This window comes from Artemia franciscana, chromosome 16, assembly GCF_032884065.1.
Source record: "Artemia franciscana chromosome 16, ASM3288406v1, whole genome shotgun sequence".
Lineage (NCBI taxonomy): Eukaryota > Metazoa > Arthropoda > Branchiopoda > Anostraca > Artemiidae > Artemia > Artemia franciscana.
The window spans coordinates 15,332,524-15,353,978 of NC_088878.1; the positions used below are offsets into that span (position 1 = coordinate 15,332,524).

The window sequence follows — 21,455 nt, forward strand, 5'->3', positions numbered from 1 at the left end:
ATTAGCAATTGCTTGTTTAATCTTCACATTATAAAATAATGATTTAGTGTTACTATTTTTTAAGTTAGAATATATTTTATTTCTTATGAAAAATTATGAAAAAGCTGAATATGTGATATTTGAGTGTATATTACTTTCAGGGAATGGGAAACTAATCACTTCAAAATCAAAATCATCCGTTTTATTATACATTTCAAAACTTAATTTATTATTATCACAAATATTAATATTTAAATCTAAGAAATGATCTTCATGACCAGCGCCATGACTAGGTTCAAGAATAAGCTCTGATGGATATATATTTTTAGAAATATCAATGAAATCCTTACAATTTAAGACCAAAATATCATCTAAATATCTTTTATTATATGACAAAACATGTTTTAAATTAATTGGATTATTTTTATCCATCATATATTTATATTCTAGTTGACTTAAAAACAAGTCAGCTATAAATGGGCTGGCATTCCCCCCCATGGGAATTCCCACAATTTGCTTGTACAAATCACCACCAAATCTTATATAAGTATTGTATAAAACAAATTCTAATAACTCAAAAATCATATCCAAGCTGTAACATCTCAAGTTAACTGTAGTATTAAAGCAATTTGTCCATATAGCTTTTTTATTATAAGTGTCTATTTTTAAGAACCTTTTACTAGATAAGAGGAAAGATTTCTTGATAACAGTTTTTAAATTATCAAACACTACATTAAGTGATAAATTAGTATACATTGTCGCAAAATCGAAAGACTCGATTCTTTTAGCTGAAACCATTGTTAAAGAATCTATCACCTGCAGTGAATTATTAACACTCCAATATGGATTAAAATTCGAAAATTGTTTAATACCAGAACAATAGGTTTTAAGTTTATTTACAATTTCCTTTAAAATTAAAGAGAGGTCAGTAGCAGCAATGCGGGTTGGACACTTAGCTGCTCCAGCAATAAACCGTGGTTTAGGGGGATTCTTATGAAATTTTACAGTCCAATATAGGAAAGGGAACTTTTTATCATTGTCATTTTTTTTAATATTAAAATTTTTAAAAAGTATTTCTTCAGTCTTTTCAATTAAATTCTCATCTCTCTCAGCGCTCTAATTGAGCGGAAAAAAAAATCCCCTCAATTAGAAACACAATTCAAAATAAATGGCGCTGCAACAACAATTCTCGAACCTCCGAAATTAGTTGAAAATTTCTTTGAGTATTTCTAGATAATTCTTTTGAAATTTATTTAAAAGTTCGTTATAATGAAAACTAAATTTTTTAAATTGCCAAGTTAATTTATTTGCAGAAAAACCTCTTGATGTCAATTTTTGGCTTAAGATTTTACATCTATTTTTAAAATCAATATAATTACTACAAATCCTTGCATAACGAAGTAACTGTGAGAAAAACGCTGAATATGTGATATTTGAGTGTATATTACTTTCAGGGAATGGGAAACTAATCACTTCAAAATCAAAATCATCCGTTTTATTATACATTTTAAAACTTAATTTATTATTATCACAAATATTAATATTTAAATCTAAGAAATGATCTTCATGACCAGCGCCATGACTAGGTTCAAGACTAAGCTCTGATGGATATATATTTTTAGAAATATCAATGAAATCCTTACAATTTAAGACCAAAATATCATCTAAATATCTTTTATTATTTGACATAACATGTTTTAAATTAATTGGATCATTCTTATCCATCATATATTTATATTCTAGTTGACTTAAAAACAAGTCAGCTATAAATGGGCTGGCATTCCCCCCATGGGAATTCCCACAATTTGCTTGTACAAATCACCACCAAATCTTATATAAGTATTGTATAAAACAAATTCTAATAACTCAAAAATCATATCCAAGCTGTAACATCTCAAGTTAACTGTAGTATTAAAGCAATTTGTCCATATAGCTTTTTTCATTATAAGTATCTATTTTTCGAAAATTTTTTAATACCAGAACAATAGGTTTTAAGTTTATTTACAATTTCCTTTAAAATTAAAGAGAGGTCAGTAGCAGCAATGCGGGTTGGACATTTAGCTGCTCCAGCAATAAACCGTGGTTTAGGGGATTCTTATGAAATTTTACAGTCCAATATAGGAAAGGGAACTTTTTATCATTGTCATTTATTTTAATATTAAAATTTTTAAAAAGTATTTCTTCAGTGTTTTCAATTAAATTCTCATCCTCTATATTTACCTTTTCGTAAACATTAGTTGTGCATAACTCCCTTTTTAAGATATCACAATACAGCTTCTGACAAATTATGGCAAAATTATTATTAGCTTTATCCACTGGCAAAATTACAAATTCATTCTTTAGATTAGCAATTGCTTGTTTAATCTTCGCATTATAAAATAATGATTTAGTGCTACTATTTTTTAAGTTAGAATATATTTTATTTCTTATTCTACTAATAATTAAATTCTTCCAACTTTGAAAACTCTCTTTATTTCTATTCTCTTTCTTACACCACTTATCAATAAATAAATCAAAATCATTTTCCAAGCCATCAAGAACACTCGATGGTTTCAGATGATGAGAAAGACGGAAATTAGCCCCTTTATTCATTATAATGGACACAAATGACGACCGGGAGACCGGGACATAGGGAATATAAATGACGACCGGGACACTCAAAGAGAAAGCGACCGGGACACAAGGAATGTTCGATTAGCAATCACCATCGACAAAGCACCGGGACACAGGGAATATAAATAACGACCAGGACACTCAAAGAGAAATTACAGACCGGGACACCGGAACACAAATGACGACCGGGACACAGAGAATATAAATGACGACCGCGACACTCAAAGAGAAATTACAGAATGGGACACTGGGACACAAATGACGACCGGGAAACAGGGAAACAACTACAACGGGGACGCCGGGGGGCATAGGGGGATATATAAATGACGACGGGGACACAGGGAATGTTCGATTAGCAATCACCATCAACAAAGCTCAAGGGCAATCATTAGAATAATGAAGTATAGATCTGAATACAGATTGTTTTTCCCATGGACAATTCTAGCGACCGGGCGACAGGGACACAGGGAATGTTCGATTAGCAATCACCAACAACAAAGCACCGGGACACAAATGATGACCGGGACACAGGGAATATAAATGACGACCGGGACACTCAAAGAGAAATTACATACCAGGACACTGGGGCACAAATGACGACCAGGACACAGGGAATATAAATGACGACCGCTACACTCAAACAGAAATTACAGACTGGGACACCGGGACACATATGACGACCGGGACACAGGGAATATAAATGACGACCGGGACACAACTACAACGGGGACGCCGGTAGGCACAGGGGGATATATAAATGACGACGGTGACTCATGGAATGTTCGATTTGCAATTATCATCAACAAAGCTCAAGTGCAATCATTAGAATACTGAGGTATAGATCGGAATACAGATTGTTTTTCCCATGGACAATTATATGTTGCATGTTCAAGAGTCGGTAAACCTGACAATCTATTTATATGCACAGACAATGGGACAGCCAAGAATGTTGTATATTCGCAAGTTTTCCGTAGTTAAAAACATATATATATATATATATATATATATATATATATATATATATATATATATATATATATATATATATATATATATATATATATATATATATATATATATATATATATATATATATATATATATATATTCACAGGTGGGACACAGGGACACAACTACAATGGCGCGTAACTAATATGGCGCGCAGCGACTTACGCGCTCGGGGGGGCTTGGGGGTGGGTCGAAGCGCCCCCACCAACTAGGTGTTGGGGTGGCGCGAAGCGCCATCCCAACAGCTAGTATATATACACATATATATATATATATACATATATATATATATATATATATATATATATATATATATGCATATCCGGGGAGTTCGCATCCGGGTCCTGATATTTGGCTTGCGGCAGGCTTTTATATGAGAATTCTCATTATCGCTTGTCTTGTCGCTTGATGTCATGAAGTCACCACAGGCTTGTTACAACCACCCTGGGAAAAATACGAATTCTTCCCTTAAATCCTGACCTGTTTCGATTGTTTTTATTTTATTTAAGCCCTGACCGGCCACATATTTCTTCGTACTTTACTTTTTATTTCTAATTTGTTTTACTCCTTGTTGTCACATGTATTGTAACTGCATATTGCTTTGATCTTCACATTTGTTTTGACTTGTTTTAATTCTAGCTGCCAATTATCTTCAAACCAAATATTTCTTTATTTTTCACTTTTGTGCTTTTGACTCGTTGTAGTTTTTGCTGACGCAAATACTCTGACTGTATCTTCATCATTACTATAGACTTTGTTTAAATGCCCTCTACCTTAGCCTTTCGGATTGTTGAGATCCGGTTACATCAGATTGGTCTTTTCGTGTCTGGTGGTATAGGATCTTCATTTGTCCTCTAGGCTTGACTTACTTGAATTGCTTCCAGGGTCGAGAGTGATACTACATGGTGCCTCCATTTGGACCGGTCTCTTGCAAAGATGTGGACATCCTCCTGAATATTTGCCATGACTAAGAAGGCACCTGCCGTGTCCTTCCATTTGGTTGGGGGACGACCTCTTGGGCATTTCCTGCCGTGCAGCACGGGATAAAAGTCAAAAATCGTTCGTGCGGGAGTGTCGGGGTGCATGCGAAGGAGATGTCTGTACCAGCGTAGTGTTCCTTGGGCGAGTTGGACTGAGAAGGACGTTTGAGCAGTTAACGCCAGGAGGTTCTCGTTGCTAACAAAATCGTGCCAGCATAGTCCTTCAATGCGGCGAAGATGTTTTGTTTGGGGTATATTTACGGTGCTAAGTGGCCGCCCAAGTTTCGGCTCCGTAAAAAATCCCGGCTCCCACTGAAGCATTGTATATGCGCATCTTGGTCCTAAGGCTGATAGAACAACAAATATCACTTTTGTCTTCTGCCAATTAATCGACAGCCCTATCTTTAAGGCTTCATCAGCAAGGATTTTTAGGGCTTCTGTGAGCTTCGACGGTGAATCGGAGACAAGAGCAAGGTCATCGGCATAGTCAGCGTCTGAAAGTACTCTATCACCGTAATGCAACCCAAACTGGAGGCGGTTTATGGTCCGAGTCATAATGTAGTCACTGACACAATTAAATAGTTCTGGGGCAGCAGCACAACCCTGACGGACTCCAGTATTGATTTTAAAAGATGAGCTGCGTCTGCCATTGACTTGCACGCAGCTCTCAGTCCCTTCGTGGAGCCGCTCGAAAAGGTTGCAGTACTTCGCTGGTAGTCCCGTTGTTTTCAGTATGAGCCAGAGTGATTGCCGGTTGACAGAATCGAAAACAGCCTTGAAATCCACAAAGGCAACATATGCTTTTTGTTGAATTTCTTGAGTTTTTTCTACCAGCTGCCGCATTGTGAATATTCGCTCCACGGTGGACCTTCCTGGCATGAAGCCAGCCTGTTGGATTCTTCGTAGGCTTCTGAGGAAAGTGGTACAACGGTCCAGGAGGGTCATAACGAAGAGCTTCCCGGGCACAGAGAGGAGTGTGATGCCACGATAGTTGGAGTTTGATTCTGCGACTGCCTTTCCGTTTCCAGAGAGGCAAAATGATGCCCGCTCGCCAGTCTTTTGGAATCCATTCTGTACGAAATATAATGGAAAACAGTGCTTGGAGCCAGAGAAGGGTCGCTGCCCCACCATATTTCAGCAGTTCTGCAGGGATACCACAGACACCTGGGGCTCGGTTGTTTTTCATCCGTTTAAGAGATTTCAAGATTTCTGTAGAGGTGAAAGGGTGGTGCACACTTGCACACGGGGCCTCAGGGGTGTTGGATGCAACTTGAAGAAGGTCAGGGTCGGGCTGGCTGTCACAGTCCAGGGTCAGAAGTGAAGAGAAGTGATCCTTCCAGGCAGACAGTTGAGCGCTCTCGTCAGTGATAATATTTCCATCATTAGATATGATAGGGCCTAGGGAGGATGACTTTCCATCTGTAGGATCCCGAAGGTGTTTGTATAAAGAGCATATGTCACCCTTTCTGGCGGCCTCTTTGAAATCAGCGGCCTTTTTCTCGGTGAACACCTTTCTGTCTCTGTGGAAGAATTTATTTCTTACGCCGTTTAGACGTCTGTAGGTAACCATGTCCTTCGCTAGGCGTGCTTTATGACGCTGTTCAATAATATCTAGAGTTTCTTGTGATATCCAGGACTTTTTTCTGGGCTTCAGACGACCGATAGTACTTTCGGCCGAATGTTCTTTTGTACTCTATTCATTATAATTAATCTCCTTACTTGCTCTACTTACTCTAGGCATTAAGAAACTACTTGTGAAAATTCTTAAGCCAAACTGGCCAGCCCTGACCAAAGAAAAAGAGAGAAAAACTAAAAAAAGAAACAAACAAACGAGAATATGGCCAGTAGAGATAAGATTAAAAACAAAACGACATGAATATTTCGCCTGTATATAACATGACGTCCTTAGTGGAGAATAAACGAAAAAAAAAGTAATGAAAACCACCCACCAATATTAATAAATTATAATCATTGCAACAGGTCGATATCTGTCACTGTCACTAATAGAGTTACTTCAACGAAGAACTTACTTAAAATAATTGTGAATGTAAATTGTTGATGCGATGCCAGTAAGAACGTTTCTGGATATGAATACTGAAACCCCATACAGGATCCTCCCTGCTTTCTTGAATTTCTAGAAGAAAAAAAATCATGAAGTTAAAAGAAGAAGAAATAAAGAGCAAGTTTGATGAATTTCACAGATATGAGGTATTACTAGTATAACAAAGGATTCATGGCGGTAAAATTAATTAATGTTTGTTGGTTTATTGAATCGCAAATGGGCTAGCAATTTTCCGCTGATTCCATGCACAGTTATAAAGCTGAAAACTTCCGAATGGTATTTAGAGAAAAATTCATACTTATGAATGGATATCATTAGGGGACCTTTTCATCCCATTCAGCCTGATTCAACTTGCTACAAGAATGGGACAGAATTTTATTCAATATTTAAAGTCTGTTATTGCTAGCTCCATTACGTTGTGGGTTATGAAGCCTAGAATAGAATTTCGAGAACCTTCATAGAATCAAACTTGAATCTCAACAGCTTGGTTCAAGAACAGATCTTCTGACATGCACAAGATCAGAAACAGTTCTTGGATGGAGTCTATTTTGGAGTGGGGTTTTTGTTATTTTTACGACTTCACATAATTTGTACTTACCGTTCAGATGGCTCTGCTGCTTCACGCCATATTATGACCGCAAGAGGCCTACATTAGGTACTTAAATAAATATGAAAAGGAAGAATTAAAACTCTAGAAGAGAAAACAAAAGAGACCACAATGCCCTCTGCGTGCTATGTCGTGTCAAATCTTACTGTACCACATTTTTTTAAATGTACCGGGAAATTTGTGATTGTACTAAATGTACCAAATTGGTACAATTTCACCTCGGTTGGTAACATTGCAATGGGCCCTTTCTTACCCTTTGCATCCTGACGCTTCTTTGCTTCTGAACACTTTTCGTTGAAACCCTTAAGGATTTCGTTATTAAAAATCTTATCCGTCTGAACTTACCATAAATTAGTAACCTCACCACTGTTGCCAGATTGGCTTGTTTCAAGCCCCGGTGGCTTATTTCTCTGGGCTGGGGCGGTTGTTTTTTTGTTGCGGGCTTGGGGCGGAAAACTGGGCTTATTATTTTTTAATTTGGCTTGTTTTGGGCTTTTTTCTACTCCAAAAAATAATATTTCTAATTTTGTTTTTAAGATTTTTTTTTTTCAAGTTCAAGTTCATTCTTTTACAAAACTTTCGAGGAAAGGTTTACCCTACGATTCACTAAAGAAGAAGAAGAAAATAAGTAATATGAATCACATGGAAATATGTACTGCAGCAGATTACTAGTTACAATTATTTAATAGAAATGTTTCATCTACAAAACATGGATAAAGGTAAGACTCCAAATACTTTTTTCTTGAAATTGTGTTTGAAATAGATTGAGATGGACTTCATAACCCCCAAGCATGGAACACTCAAGATGTTACAAACGAATACCTTGCAGTTCTATTTTTGTCCTAGGTCATTTTGAATGTCACATTCATTTTGAATGTGAATGTAGATTGTAAGGAGGCAAAGGCCAGAAGGCCGAAAAGATCCATATAGCCTCAATCTTCATTACATATTCAGGACCTCACTACATGCAAAACTAGTAGCCTAGACTGTGGTTTGTCAGCTCAAACGATTGAAGTAAAAAAAATATCACAAACTGGATGTTACAATCTCAAAGCTTTTTATTCAAAGTCGATACCTGAGAATATGAGGCTTTCCTCAACCTCAGCCTGTAGGGCGTCTTTACCCTTGCGTTAGATGCTTATCCAAAGCTTGCACAAAAAGTCAGTTTAGTCTTCTTCCAAATTATTTCTCACTTTTAAAAGGGAGTAACTGTTGAAAGCAGTGCAGGAATTATTTGACACTTTGCAGATTAACCTGCCGAATTAAAACCCCATTCTTTTCTTAGGAATTACTCAGCTCGATGTCAAAGCATGAAAAGCAGAACTGATTTTGGCAGCACATGTCGCGAGTTGTTCATCGATTATGACTATTGACCACCTATCCACCATTATCAAGACTGCTTTTCCTGGACCAGTTTCCGAGGCAATGAAATTGAAGAGAACAAAATGTTCAGCCTTTATCAAGAATGTTCTTGGACCAGAAAGTCTCCAAGAGATTGTTGCTGATGTTGGTGACAGCAGATATTCCCTTATTCTGGACGAATCGACCGACGTTGCCACCATGAAATTCATGTGTATTTGAACAAGTAGGTTAATTTGAATAGTTTTGCTTATACAGTACTACATATTTGGTCATATGTTTCTTTTAGACAAAGATATTACACAATCTCAGTCAGAGCCTTGCTTTTTCTTGGTCACTTCCATAGAACCTGTTTAGACATTCTTTGCTGAGATCTATGACTCAGACTCTTCATCTCATTATTAAACATTTTAATGTTTTGAAATTTGTTATTTTAAATTGGATTTTCAGAGAGAAAATAGTTGATCCAGGATTTTCTTTAGGGGGATAGGATGCATAATAGGTGCTTTGATAAACTTGCAAACAAAGAAATACCAGCAATTCAAAGGGAACCTTGACAATTATGCATCATAGGTTGGTAGTGGAAATGGTATAAACCCTGCGTTTGTTTACTTGTCCAATGGGATTTTTACTAATCAAGGTTTAACTCCTAAAAGATAGCAACAAATACTTTTCTGGCCAGGTGTCACTTAAAACGGCAAGATTAATTGCAAGAATAGCAACATTGGTCACATGTATGTCATTGACCCCATTCAGTGTAAACAAAGTGTGAATTGATTAACTGATTTTTAGAGGCAGCAGTAAGTAAAATTTTTATTGTGTACATCCTAAGTTACAAATACCAGGTAATATAGCATTTTTTTTGGGGGGGGGGGTTAGATTCTACTTCAGCACAGCTGTTTATGTTTTAGTTACTTTTCTGTTGTTGTTGTTATGAAACTGTTATATTATGTTACCGATTATTATTAGTTGCTTTTTAGCTAGTTCAAAATTTGTTTTTCATAGTTTGTGGTAATAAACTGAGTATCCCCCTCAACAGACCCTTCCCCCATTGCAGGTGGTTGGTCTTCAATCACTTTCAACTTCTTTGAAAAGGATTAGAGCTCTGAAATTCTGATGTAATGAGCACCCTCCAAAGTTTCTGCAATTGCAAGGTGGAGTTGGGGATGGAAAGGGGAGTCTCCCTCCTATAAAGAATAAACTCTGCTCATTTTAGTGCCTAATATTTCTCTTTACTTCCATAATAACAGTATTGCCCAGAAATCAAGACAATTAAATATTAATTTTACATTTGATGTTTTTTTAAAGTTTTTTTTTTATGGGAATCAAATGCCCATCTCAGAATTTCATTTGGATGTCTTCAGAAGAAAAAGGGACACTGGAAGGAGGCTAGTTGCATGCTAGTTGATCTTTAAATAAGGATAAACGTCACATTTCCTTTCTGTCACTTAATAAAAAACAAGTTTTTTTTAACTGAAAGTAAGGAGTGATATTAAAACTTGAAACGAACAGAAACAATTCCATACATAAAAGAGATTGCCCCTTCCTCAACACGTCACTCCTTAGGCTAAAGTCTGTTTTCATTGTTTTAAAAGTAGAGTTGGGTCAAAGAGTCAAATGTTAGTGTAGAGAATGCAGCTTTAGAGAGAAAACCTATTTCATATACAGAATAATTTCTATTTGTTTTAAGTAACAATGTCGCTCTTTATTTTCAGTTTGAAAAATTTGTTCTTTTATTTAATTTATAAATATTTTTCAACTAATGCAGCTTTGAATTTTGGCTACTGTACATGAAAAAGTAATGAAAAATGTATATTAATTTTGGCATTTTTATTCTGCATATGAAGGATTGCCCCCTGTCAATACCTTGATCTTAACACTAAAGTTATTAATAGTAAAAAAAATTTCCTATTCTAATTAAATGTCCCCTGTGTTTCAGTTACCGTACTTTGAAAATTGGGACAAACTTTAGCATAAAGAGTAAGGTATAGAGGAGGGGGCAAACCTTCATATATAGAATAATTTTCGTTCATTTTGAGGTTTAATGTTGCTCCTTACTTTCAAAAAAAGAAAATTTGTTTTAATTTAACTAACTGTAAGTACAGAGCAACTTGGCCCAATTGCACAAAAAAAAAATTCACAGTAGTTACAACAAAAGACTTAATTTTTTATACAAATTTAAAATAAATAATACTTATTATGTTTAATATTAACCTTCAAACAGCACAGGCCTGAGAAAATTAGCCTGATTATCAAATAAGGGAAAAACTTTACATAAGACTTAATAAATCTTACACTCGGATTTAAAATCACACTATCAGATTCACTGTATCAGAAAACACTAATGCAGAGGTTTCAAGCTCAAATAAAAAAAAAACAAAAAAAACTAAAAAACACACTTTTTGAACTGAAACTAAGGAGCAACGCTAAAACTTACAACAAACCCAAATTCCGTATATGAATGGTTAGCCCCTTCTTGATGCCTCATTCTTTACATTAAATTTTGACCTTTGGTCCCAATTCTTTCCAAAATTTCTAAGAATACTTAAAGGCCATTTAATTGGAATTAGAAGCTTTTGTAGAAGTGCTGAAAAACTTGTCTCCTTATTTTTATTGAAAACAAACGTTTTTTTTAAAATCTATTTGTTTAGATGTGATTTTCCCCTGTTTTGTTTCACTATTCTGATTGCTCAGTTTTCTACTTTATTTTAGGTAGAACCTCTCCCAAAATGTCCCAGACGGCACCGAGAAATCTTATTTCAGCACTGATTTTGGTTGATGAAATTTTTGACTTGGAAGAGAAAGAGAAAGAATTATATCAAGATGAGGAAGAGCTGAATGAGCCAAGTATTTTAATGGTATTTCAATGTTATGATTTATCAGTTTTTGTGTGCATATTACATAATTAAGCAACTGTCATGAGGAAGCAAATTGTTTTGTTTGACGTTTTTGCATGCAATCAATCTCTGGGACTAACTGATACAATCAATGTGGAAACTGTATATGTTAATTATTTGAGAATTGCTTTTTCTTAGTCGGAGGATTTCCTTCCCTTACTCAAAACTGTTGACTATGTGCGTGCTATTATGACTTAATTTACAAATGCATTAAATTGATTTCACTGGCTTCAGCTGATGCCACGACATCATAGACAGGAGACATAATATATATATATATATATATATATATATATATATATATATATATATACTAGCTGTTGGGGTGGCGCTTCGCGCCACCCCAACACCTAGTTGGTGGGGGCGCTTCGCGCCCCCCCCAAGCCCCCCCGCGCGCGTAAGTCGTTACGCGCCATAATAGTTACGCGCCATTGTAGTTGTGTCCCTATGTCCCACCTGTGAATATAGATAGATATATATATATGGTTTTAACTACGTAAAACTTGCGAATATACAACATTCTTTGCTGTCCCATTGTCTTTGCATATAAATAGATTGTCAGGTTTACCGACTCTTGAACATGCAACATATAATGGTCCATGGGAAAACAATCTGTATTCAGATCTATACCTCATGATTCTAATGATTGCCCTTGAGCTTTGTTGATGGTGATTGCTAATCGACCATTCCCTGTCCCGGTGTCCCGGTCGTCATTTACATCCCCCTGTTTCCCCCGGTGTCCCCGTTGTAGTTGTGTCCCTGTGTCCCGGTCGTCATTTATATTCCCTGTGTCCCGGTCGTCATTTGTATCCCGGTGTACCGGTCTGTATATACATTCGTTTTTTAGTTTTGTTTTTCTCCTTTATTTTTTTCCTTTTTTTTTCTTTTTTAGTTTATTTAGATTTTTAGATTTTTTAGTTTTTTTATTAGTTTTTAGTTTTTTTTTCTTTTTAGTTTTTTTTGTAGTTTTTACCTTCTTTTTAGTTTTGTTAATTTTTTTTTTTACTTATGTCCTGGTCGTCATTTATACTCCCTGTGTCCCGGTGCTTTGTTGATTGCTAATCGAACATTCCTTTTGTCCTGGTCGCTTTCTCTTTGAGTGTCGTCATTTATTTTTTTCTTTTTTAGTTCTTTTAGTTTTTACCTTTTTTAGTTTTTTTTAGTTTTTTAGATGAAAATTTTTTTTAGTTTTTTCCTTTTTTTCTTTTTAGTTTTTTATTGGTTTTTACCTTTATGTTAGCTTATTTTTCAGTTTTTTCCTTTTTTTTTAGTTTTTTTTTATTTTTTGTTTTTTTTAGTTTTTTACCTTTTTTTAGTTTTTTTAGTTTTTTTAGTTTTTTTAGTTTTTTAGCTTTTTTACTTTTTTTATTAGTTTTTAGTTTTTTTGTAGTTTTTGCCTTTTTTTAGTTTTTTCAGTTTTTTTTTTAGTTTTTTATTGGTTTTTACCTTTATTTTAGCTTATTTTTCAGTTTTTTCCTTTTTTTTATTTTTTTTAGTTTTTAGTTTTTTTAGTTTTTTACCTTTTTTTAGTTTTTTTAGTTTTTTAGCTTTTTTATTTTTTTTATTAGTTTTTAGTTTTTTTTGTAGTTTTTGCCTTTTTTTTAGTTTTTTTAGTTTTTTAGCTTTTTTATTAGTTTTTAGTTTTTTTTGTAGTTTTTGCCTTTTTTTAGTTTTTTTAGTTTTTTAGCTTTTTTATTTTTTTTATTAGTTTTTAGTTTTTTTTGTAGTTTTTGCCTTTTTTTAGTTTTTTCAGTTTTGACGTCACCTGATCCAGTTTTTTCAGGTGACATCACCTGATCCACGATCCACAGATCCACAGACAACTTATTTTTATATATATAGATAGTTTTTTTTTTTACTTATGTCCTGGTCGTCATTTATACTCCCTGTGTCCCGGTGCTTTGTTGATTGCTAATCGAACATTCCTTTTGTCCTGGTCGCTTTCTCTTTGAGTGTCGTCATTTATTAGTTTTTTCCTTTTTTTCTTTTTAGTTTTTTATTGGTTTTTACCTTTATTTTAGCTTATTTTTCAGTTTTTTCCTTTTTTTTTTTTTTTTTTTTTTATTTTTTTTAGTTTTTTACCTTTTTTTAGTTTTTTTAGTTTTTTTAGTTTTTTAGCTTTTTTACTTTTTTTTATTAGTTTTTAGTTTTTTTTTGTAGTTTTTGCCTTTTTTTAGTTTTTTCAGTTTTTTTTTTAGTTTTTTATTGGTTTTTACCTTTATAGTTTTTTTAGTTTTTTAGCTTTTTTATTTTTTTTATTAGTTTTTAGTTTTTTTTGTAGTTTTTGCCTTTTTTTAGTTTTTTCAGTTTTGACGTCACCTGATCCAGTTTTTTCAGGTGACGTCACCTGATCCATCCACAGACAGACAGACAACTTATTTTTATATATATAGAAGATATATATATATATATATATATATATATATATATATATATATATATATATATATATATATATATACTAGCTGTTGGGGTGGCGCTTCGCGCCACCCCAACACCTAGTTGGTGGGGGCGCTTCGCGCCCCCCCCAAGCCCCCCCGCGCGCGTAAGTCGTTACGCGCCATATTAGTTACGCGCCATTGTAGTTGTGTCCCTATGTCCCACCTGTGAATATAGATATATATATATATATATATATATATATATATATATATATATATATATATATATATATATATATATATATATATCTATATATATATATATATATATATATATATATATGTGTTTTTAACTACGTAAAACTTGCGAATATACAACATTCTTTGCTGTCCCATTGTCTGTGCATATAAATAGATTGTCAGGTTTACCGACTCTTGAACATGCAACATATAATGGTCCATGGGAAAACAATCCGTATTCAGATCTATACCTCATGATTCTAATGATTGCCCTTGAGCTTTGTTGATGGTGATTGCTAATCGACCATTCCCTGAGTCGCCATCGTCATTTATATATCCCCCTGTGCACCCCGGCGTCCCCTTTGTAGTTATGTCCCTGTGTCCCGGTCGTCATTTATATTCCCTGTGTCCCGGTCGTCATTTGTGTCCCGGTGTTCCAGTCTGTGATTTCTCTTTGAGTGTCCCGGGCGTCATTTATATTCCTTGTGTCCCGGTGTCCCGGTCGTCATTTATATCCCCCTGTGCCCCCCGGCGTCCCCATTGTAGTTGTGTCCCTGTGTCCCGGTCGTCATTTATATTCCCTGTGTCCCGGTCGTCATTTGTATCCCGGTGTCCCGGTCTGTATATACATTCGTTTTTTAGTTTTGTTTTTCTCCTTTATTTTTTTCCTTTTTTCTTTTTTTTCTTTTTAAGTTTATTTAGATTTTTAGATTTTTTAGTTTTTTTATTAGTTTTTAGTTTTTTTGTAGTTTTTACCATTTTTTTAGTTTTTTTAGTTTTCTTTTTAATTATGTCCTGGTCGTCATTTATACTCCCTGTGTCCCGGTCGTCATTTGTGTCTCGGTGCTTTGTTGATTGCTAATTTATATTATATTTATATTTATATTTTTTATATTTATTAATATTTTTTTAGTTTTCTTTTTCTCTTATTTTTTCAGTTTTTTCCTTTTTTTAGTTTTTTCTTTTTTAGTTTTTAGTTTTTTTGTTTTTTACCTTTTTTTAGTTTTTTTAGTTTTTTTAGTTTTTTAGCTTTTTTAGTTTTTTTATTAGTTTTTAGTTTTTTTTTAGTTTTTGCCTTTTTTTAGTTTTTTCAGTTTTTTTTAGTTTTTAGTTTTTTACCTTTTTTTAGTTTTTTTTATTTTTTTAGCTTTTTTAGTTTTTTTTCTTTTTAGTTTTTTTTTGTAGTTTTTACCTTTTTTAGTTTTTTTTCTTCTTTTGTATTAGTGTGAAATAATTCAGACGTCATATGCAGACAAACACGACGTCACTCGACAGACAGACAGACAGACATAACCCACAAACAACTTATTTTTATATATATTTATTCATATTTTTTTAGTTTTCTTTTTCTCTTTTATTTTTCAGTTTTTTCTTTTTTTTTAGTTTTTTTCTTTTTTAGTTTTTAGTTTTTTTTAGTTTTTTACCTTTTTTTAGTTTTTTTTTAGTTTTTTTAGTTTTTTAGCTTTTTTAGTTTTTTTATTAGTTTTTATTTTTTTTGTAGTTTTTGCCTTTTCTTATTTTTTTATCTTTTGTCTTTACTGTTGTCTTTTCAAGGATATTTGATTGTTCAAGCAAGCCGTAACGGACAGACAACTTATTTTTATATAGATTGATAGATAGATTTTTGAAGCTACCAGTTTTTTACTCTTTAAGCAATTCAATCTCTTTTAATACTGTTGTCTTTTCAAAGATATTTGATTATTCAAGCAAGCCGTAACAGACAGACAACTTATTTTTATATATATAGATAGATAGATAGGTAGATTTTTGAAGCTACCAGTTTTTTATTCTATAAGAAATTCAATCTCTTTTAATACTGTTGTCTTTTCAAAGATATTTGATTATTCAAGCAAGCCGTAACAGACAGACAACTTATTTTTATATATATAGTTAGATAGATTGTTGAAGCTACCAGTTTTTTATTCTTTAAGAAATTCAATCTCTTTTAATACTGTTGTCTTTTCAAAGATATTTGATTATTCAAGCAAGCCGTAACAGACAGACAACTTATTTTTATATAGATAGATAGATATATTTTTGAAGCTACCAGTTTTTTATTCTTTAAGAAACTCTATCTCTTTTAATACTGTTGTCTTTGCAAAGATATTTGATTATTCAAGCAAGCCATAACAGACAGACAACTTATTTTTATATAGATAGATAGATAGATTTTTGAAGCTACCAGTTTTTTATTATTTAAGAAATTCAATCTCTTTTAATACTGTTGTCTTTTCAAAGATATTTGATTATTCAAGCAAGCCGTAATAGACAGACAACTTATTTATATCTATCTATCTATCTTCTATATCTATCTATATATATAAAAATAAGTTGTCTGTCTGTGGATGGATGGATGGATGTGTCAGGTGACGTCACCTGAAAAAACTGGATTAGGTGACGTCAAAACTGAAAAAACTAAAAAAAAGCAAAAACTACAAAAAAAACTAAAAACTAATAAAAAAAATAAAAAAGCTAAAAAACTAAAAAAACTATAAAGGTAAAAACCAATAAAAAACTAAAAAAAAAACTGAAAAAACTAAAAAAAGGCAAAAACTACAAAAAAAACTAAAAACTAATAAAAAAAGTAAAAAAGCTAAAAAACTAAAAAAACTAAAAAAACTAAAAAAAGGTAAAAAACTAAAAAAAATAAAAAATAAAAAAAAACTAAAAAAAAGGAAAAAACTGAAAAATAAGCTAAAATAAAGGTAAAAACCAATAAAAAACTAAAAAAAAAGGAAAAAACTAATAAATGACGACACTCAAAGAGAAAGCGACCAGGACAAAAGGAATGTTCGATTAGCAATCAACAAAGCACCGGGACACAGGGAGTATAAATGACGACCAGGACATAAGTAAAAAAAAAAAAACTATCTATATATATAAAAATAAGTTGTCTGTGGATCTGTGGATCGTGGATCAGGTGACGTCACCTGAAAAAACTGGATCAGGTGACGTCAAAACTGAAAAAACTAAAAAAAGGCAAAAACTACAAAAAAAACTAAAAACTAATAAAAAAAATAAAAAAGCTAAAAAACTAAATAAACTAAAAAAAGGGAAAAACTACAAAAAAAACTAAAAACTAATAAAAAAGCTAAAAAACTAAAAAAACTAAAAAAAAGGCAAAAACTACAAAAAAACTAAAAACTAATAAAAAAAATAAAAAAGCTTAAAAACTAAAAAAACTAAAAAAACTAAAAAAAGGTAAAAAACTAAAAAAACTAAAAACTAAAAAAGGTAAAAGCTAAAAGAACTAAAAAAGAAAAAAATAAATGACGACACTCAAAGAGAAAGCGACCAGGACAAAAGGAATGTTCGATTAGCAATCAACAAAGCACCGGGACACAGGGAGTATAAATGACGACCAGGACACAAGTAAAAAAAAAAATTAACAAAACTAAAAAGAAGGTAAAAACTACAAAAAAACTAAAAAGAAAAAAAAACTAAAAACTAATAAAAAAACTAAAAAATCTAAAAATCTAAATAAACTAAAAAAGAAAAAAAAAAGGAAAAAAATAAAGGAGAAAAACAAAACTAAAAAACGAATGTATATACAGACCGGTACACCGGGATACAAATGACGACCGGGACACAGGGAATATAAATGACGACCGGGACACAGGGACACAACTACAACGGGGACACCGGGGGAAACAGGGGGATATAAATGACGACCGGGACAAAAAAACTAAAAAGAAAAAAAAACTAAAAACTAATAAAAAAACTAAAAAATCTAAAAATCTAAATAAGCTAAAAAAGAAAAAAAAAGGAAAAAAATAAAGGAGAAAAACAAAACTAAAAAACGAATGTATATACAGACCGGGACACCGGGATACAAATGACGACCGGGACCCGGGACACAGGGAATATAAATGACGACCGGGACACAGGGACACAACTACAACGGGGACACCGGGGGAAACAGGGGGATGTAAATGACGACCGGGACACCGGGACAGGGAATGGTCGATTAGCAATCACCATCAACAAAGCTCAAGGGCAATCATTAGAATCATGAGGTATAGATCTGAATACAGATTGTTTTCCCATGGACCATTATATGTTGCATGTTCAAGAGTCGGTAAACCTGACAATCTATTTATATGCAAAGACAATGGGACAGCAAAGAATGTTGTATATTCGCAAGTTTTACGTAGTTAAAACCATATATATATATCTATCTATATTCACAGGTGGGACATAGGGACACAACTACAATGGCGCGTAACTATTATGGCGCGTAACGACTTACGCGCGCGGGGGGGCTTGGGGGGGGCGCGAAGCGCCCCCACCAACTAGGTGTTGGGGTGGCGCGAAGCGCCACCCCAACAGCTAGTATATATATATATATATATATATATATATATATATATATATATATATATATATATATATTGAGTGTCGTCATTTATTTTTTTCTTTTTTAGTTCTTTTAGTTTTTACCTTTTTTAGTTTTTTTTTAGTTTTTAGTTTTTTTAGTTTTTTACCTTTTTTTAGTTTTTTTAGTTTTTTTAGTTTTTTAGCTTTTTTATTTTTTTTATTAGTTTTTAGTTTTTTTGTAGTTTTTGCCTTTTTTTTAGTTTTTTTAGTTTTTTAGCTTTTTTATTAGTTTTTAGTTTTTTTTGTAGTTTTTGCCTTTTTTTAGTTTTTTTAGTTTTTTAGCTTTTTTATTTTTTTTATTAGTTTTTAGTTTTTTTTTGTAGTTTTTGCCTTTTTTTAGTTTTTTCAGTTTTGACGTCACCTGATCCAGTTTTTTCAGGTGACGTCACCTGATCCACGATCCACAGATCCACAGACAACTTATTTTTATATATATAGATAGTTTTTTTTTTTTTACTTATGTCCTGGTCGTCATTTATACTCCCTGTGTCCCGGTGCTTTGTTGATTGCTAATCGAACATTCCTTTTGTCCTGGTCGCTTTCTCTTTGAGTGTCGTCATTTATTAGTTTTTTCCTTTTTTTTTTAGTTTTTTATTGGTTTTTACCTTTATTTTAGCTTATTTTTCAGTTTTTTCCTTTTTTTTAGTTTTTTTTTATTTTTTATTTTTTTTAGTTTTTTACCTTTTTTTAGTTTTTTTAGTTTTTTTAGTTTTTTAGCTTTTTTACTTTTTTTATTAGTTTTTAGTTTTTTTTTGTAGTTTTTGCCTTTTTTTAGTTTTTTCAGTTTTTTTTTTAGTTTTTTATTGGTTTTTACCTTTATAGTTTTTTTAGTTTTTTAGCTTTTTTATTTTTTTTATTAGTTTTTAGTTTTTTTGTAGTTTTTGCCTTTTTTTAGTTTTTTCAGTTTTGACGTCACCTAATCCAGTTTTTTCAGGTGACGTCACCTGACACATCCATCCATCCATCCACAGACAACTTATTTTTATATATATAGATATATATATATATATATATATATATATATATATATATATATATATATAGATATAGATACATTGACTCTTGGAAAAATCTTTACGTGCCAAGCATGCTAAAGCTCCAACAATTTATATTAACCCTCAAAATTTGGGGTATCTGTTTTAAGGTTTTCGAATTACTTTAATCTATTGTCAAAATATATTGAAATATTTGTGCAATTCCCAGTTTTTTTTATTTTTTTAGTTTTTTTAGTTTTTTAGCTTTTTTTAGTATTTTTTTTAGTTTTTTATCTTTTTTATTTTTTACGTTTTTTCTTTTTAGGTTTTTCTTTTTTTAATTTTTTTAATTTTTAATTTTTAGTTTTTTTTCTTTTTAGTTTCTTTTTAGTTTTTTACCATTTTTCTTTTTTCGAATTACTTTAATCTATTATCAAAATATTTCGAAATATTTATGCTATTTCCAGTTTTTACATTTTAGTTTGTTTTCTTTTAAATATATAGAAGATATAATCTGGCGTAACGGACAGACAACTTATTTTTATATATATAGATATATAGATTTTTATATATATAGATACAGTTTCTTCTTTAGTTTTTTTTTCTTTCTTAGTTTTTTCTTTTTTTTAGTTTCTTCTTTTTATTGATTTGTTTTCTTCAATTTGTCAATGTTCATTCTAACATTGACACTTGGAAAAATTTTTACGTGCCAAGCATGCTAAAGCTCCAACAATTTATATTAAACCTCAAAATTTGGGATATCTGTTTTAAGGTTTTCGAATTACTTTAATCTATTGTCAAAATATATTGAAATATTTGTGCAATTCCCAGTTTTTTTGTAGTTTTTTCTTTTTTTTAGTTTTTTAGCTTTTTTAGTTTTTTTTTAGTTTTTTATCTTTTTTATTTTTTTACGTTTTTTATTTTTAGGTTTTTTCTTTTTTTAATTTTTCTATTTTTTTTTTTTAGTTTTTTCTCTTAGTTTTTTTTTAGTTTTTTACCATTTTTCTTTTTCGAATTACTTTTATCTATTGTCAAAATATTTCGAAATATTTATGCAATTTCCAGTTTTTACATTCTAGTTTGTTTTCTTTTATATATATAGAAGATATAATCTAGCGTAACGGACAGACAACTTATTTTTATATATATAGACTAGCTGTTGGGGTGGCGCTTCGCGCCACCCCAACACCTAGTTGGTGGGGGCGCTTCGCGCCCCCCCCCCCCAAGCCCCCCCGCGCGCGTAAGTCGTTACGCGCCATAATAGTTACGCGCCATTGTAGTTGTGTCCCTATGTCCCACCTGTGAATATAGATATATATATATATATATATATATATATATATATATATATATATATATATATATATATATATATATATATATATATATATATATATATATATATATATATATATATATATATATATATATATATATATATATATATATATATGGTTTTAACTACGTAAAACTTGCGAATATACAACATTCTTTGCTGTCCCATTGTCTTTGCATATAAATAGATTGTCAGGTTTACCGACTCTTGAACATGCAACATATAATGGTCCATGGGAAAACAATCTGTATTCAGATCTATACCTCATGATTCTAATGATTGCCCTTGAGCTTTGTTGATGGTGATTGCTAATCGACCATTCCCTGTCCCGGTGTCCCGGTCGTCATTTACATCCCCCTGTTTCCCCCGGTGTCCCCGTTGTAGTTGTGTCCCTGTGTCCCGGTCGTCATTTATATTCCCTGTGTCCCGGTCGTCATTTGTATCCCGGTGTCCCGGTCTGTATATACATTCGTTTTTTAGTTTTGTTTTTCTCCTTTATTTTTTTCCTTTTTTTTTCTTTTTTAGCTTATTTAGATTTTTAGATTTTTTAGTTTTTTTATTAGTTTTTAGTTTTTTTTTCTTTTTAGTTTTTTTGTCCCGGTCGTCATTTATATCCCCCTGTTTCCCCCGGTGTCCCCGTTG

At 32.2% G+C, this 21,455-nt stretch overlaps 3 long non-coding RNA genes across 3 annotated transcripts in view; 1 reads left to right on the plus strand and 2 right to left on the minus strand.

The window, feature by feature from the left end:
- The window catches only part of LOC136037119 (uncharacterized), a 38,688-nt gene that overhangs the window by 7,568 nt on the left and 9,665 nt on the right, over positions 1-21,455 (minus strand). Inside the window, exon 2 of the long non-coding RNA XR_010619870.1 lies at positions 6,611-6,714. This is a non-coding gene — a long non-coding RNA (uncharacterized LOC136037119). The remainder of the gene's footprint in view (positions 1-6,610; positions 6,715-21,455) is intronic.
- The window catches only part of LOC136037118 (uncharacterized), a 29,456-nt gene continuing 19,288 nt past the window's right edge, over positions 11,288-21,455 (plus strand). The window contains exon 1 of the long non-coding RNA XR_010619869.1: positions 11,288-11,466. This is a non-coding gene — a long non-coding RNA (uncharacterized LOC136037118). The remainder of the gene's footprint in view (positions 11,467-21,455) is intronic.
- On the minus strand, positions 12,231-13,909 carry LOC136037116 (uncharacterized). Its single transcript, XR_010619868.1, has 2 exons — positions 13,516-13,909; positions 12,231-12,734 (listed from the first exon to the last, which is right to left on the minus strand). It is a non-coding gene; the product is annotated as an uncharacterized LOC136037116 (long non-coding RNA).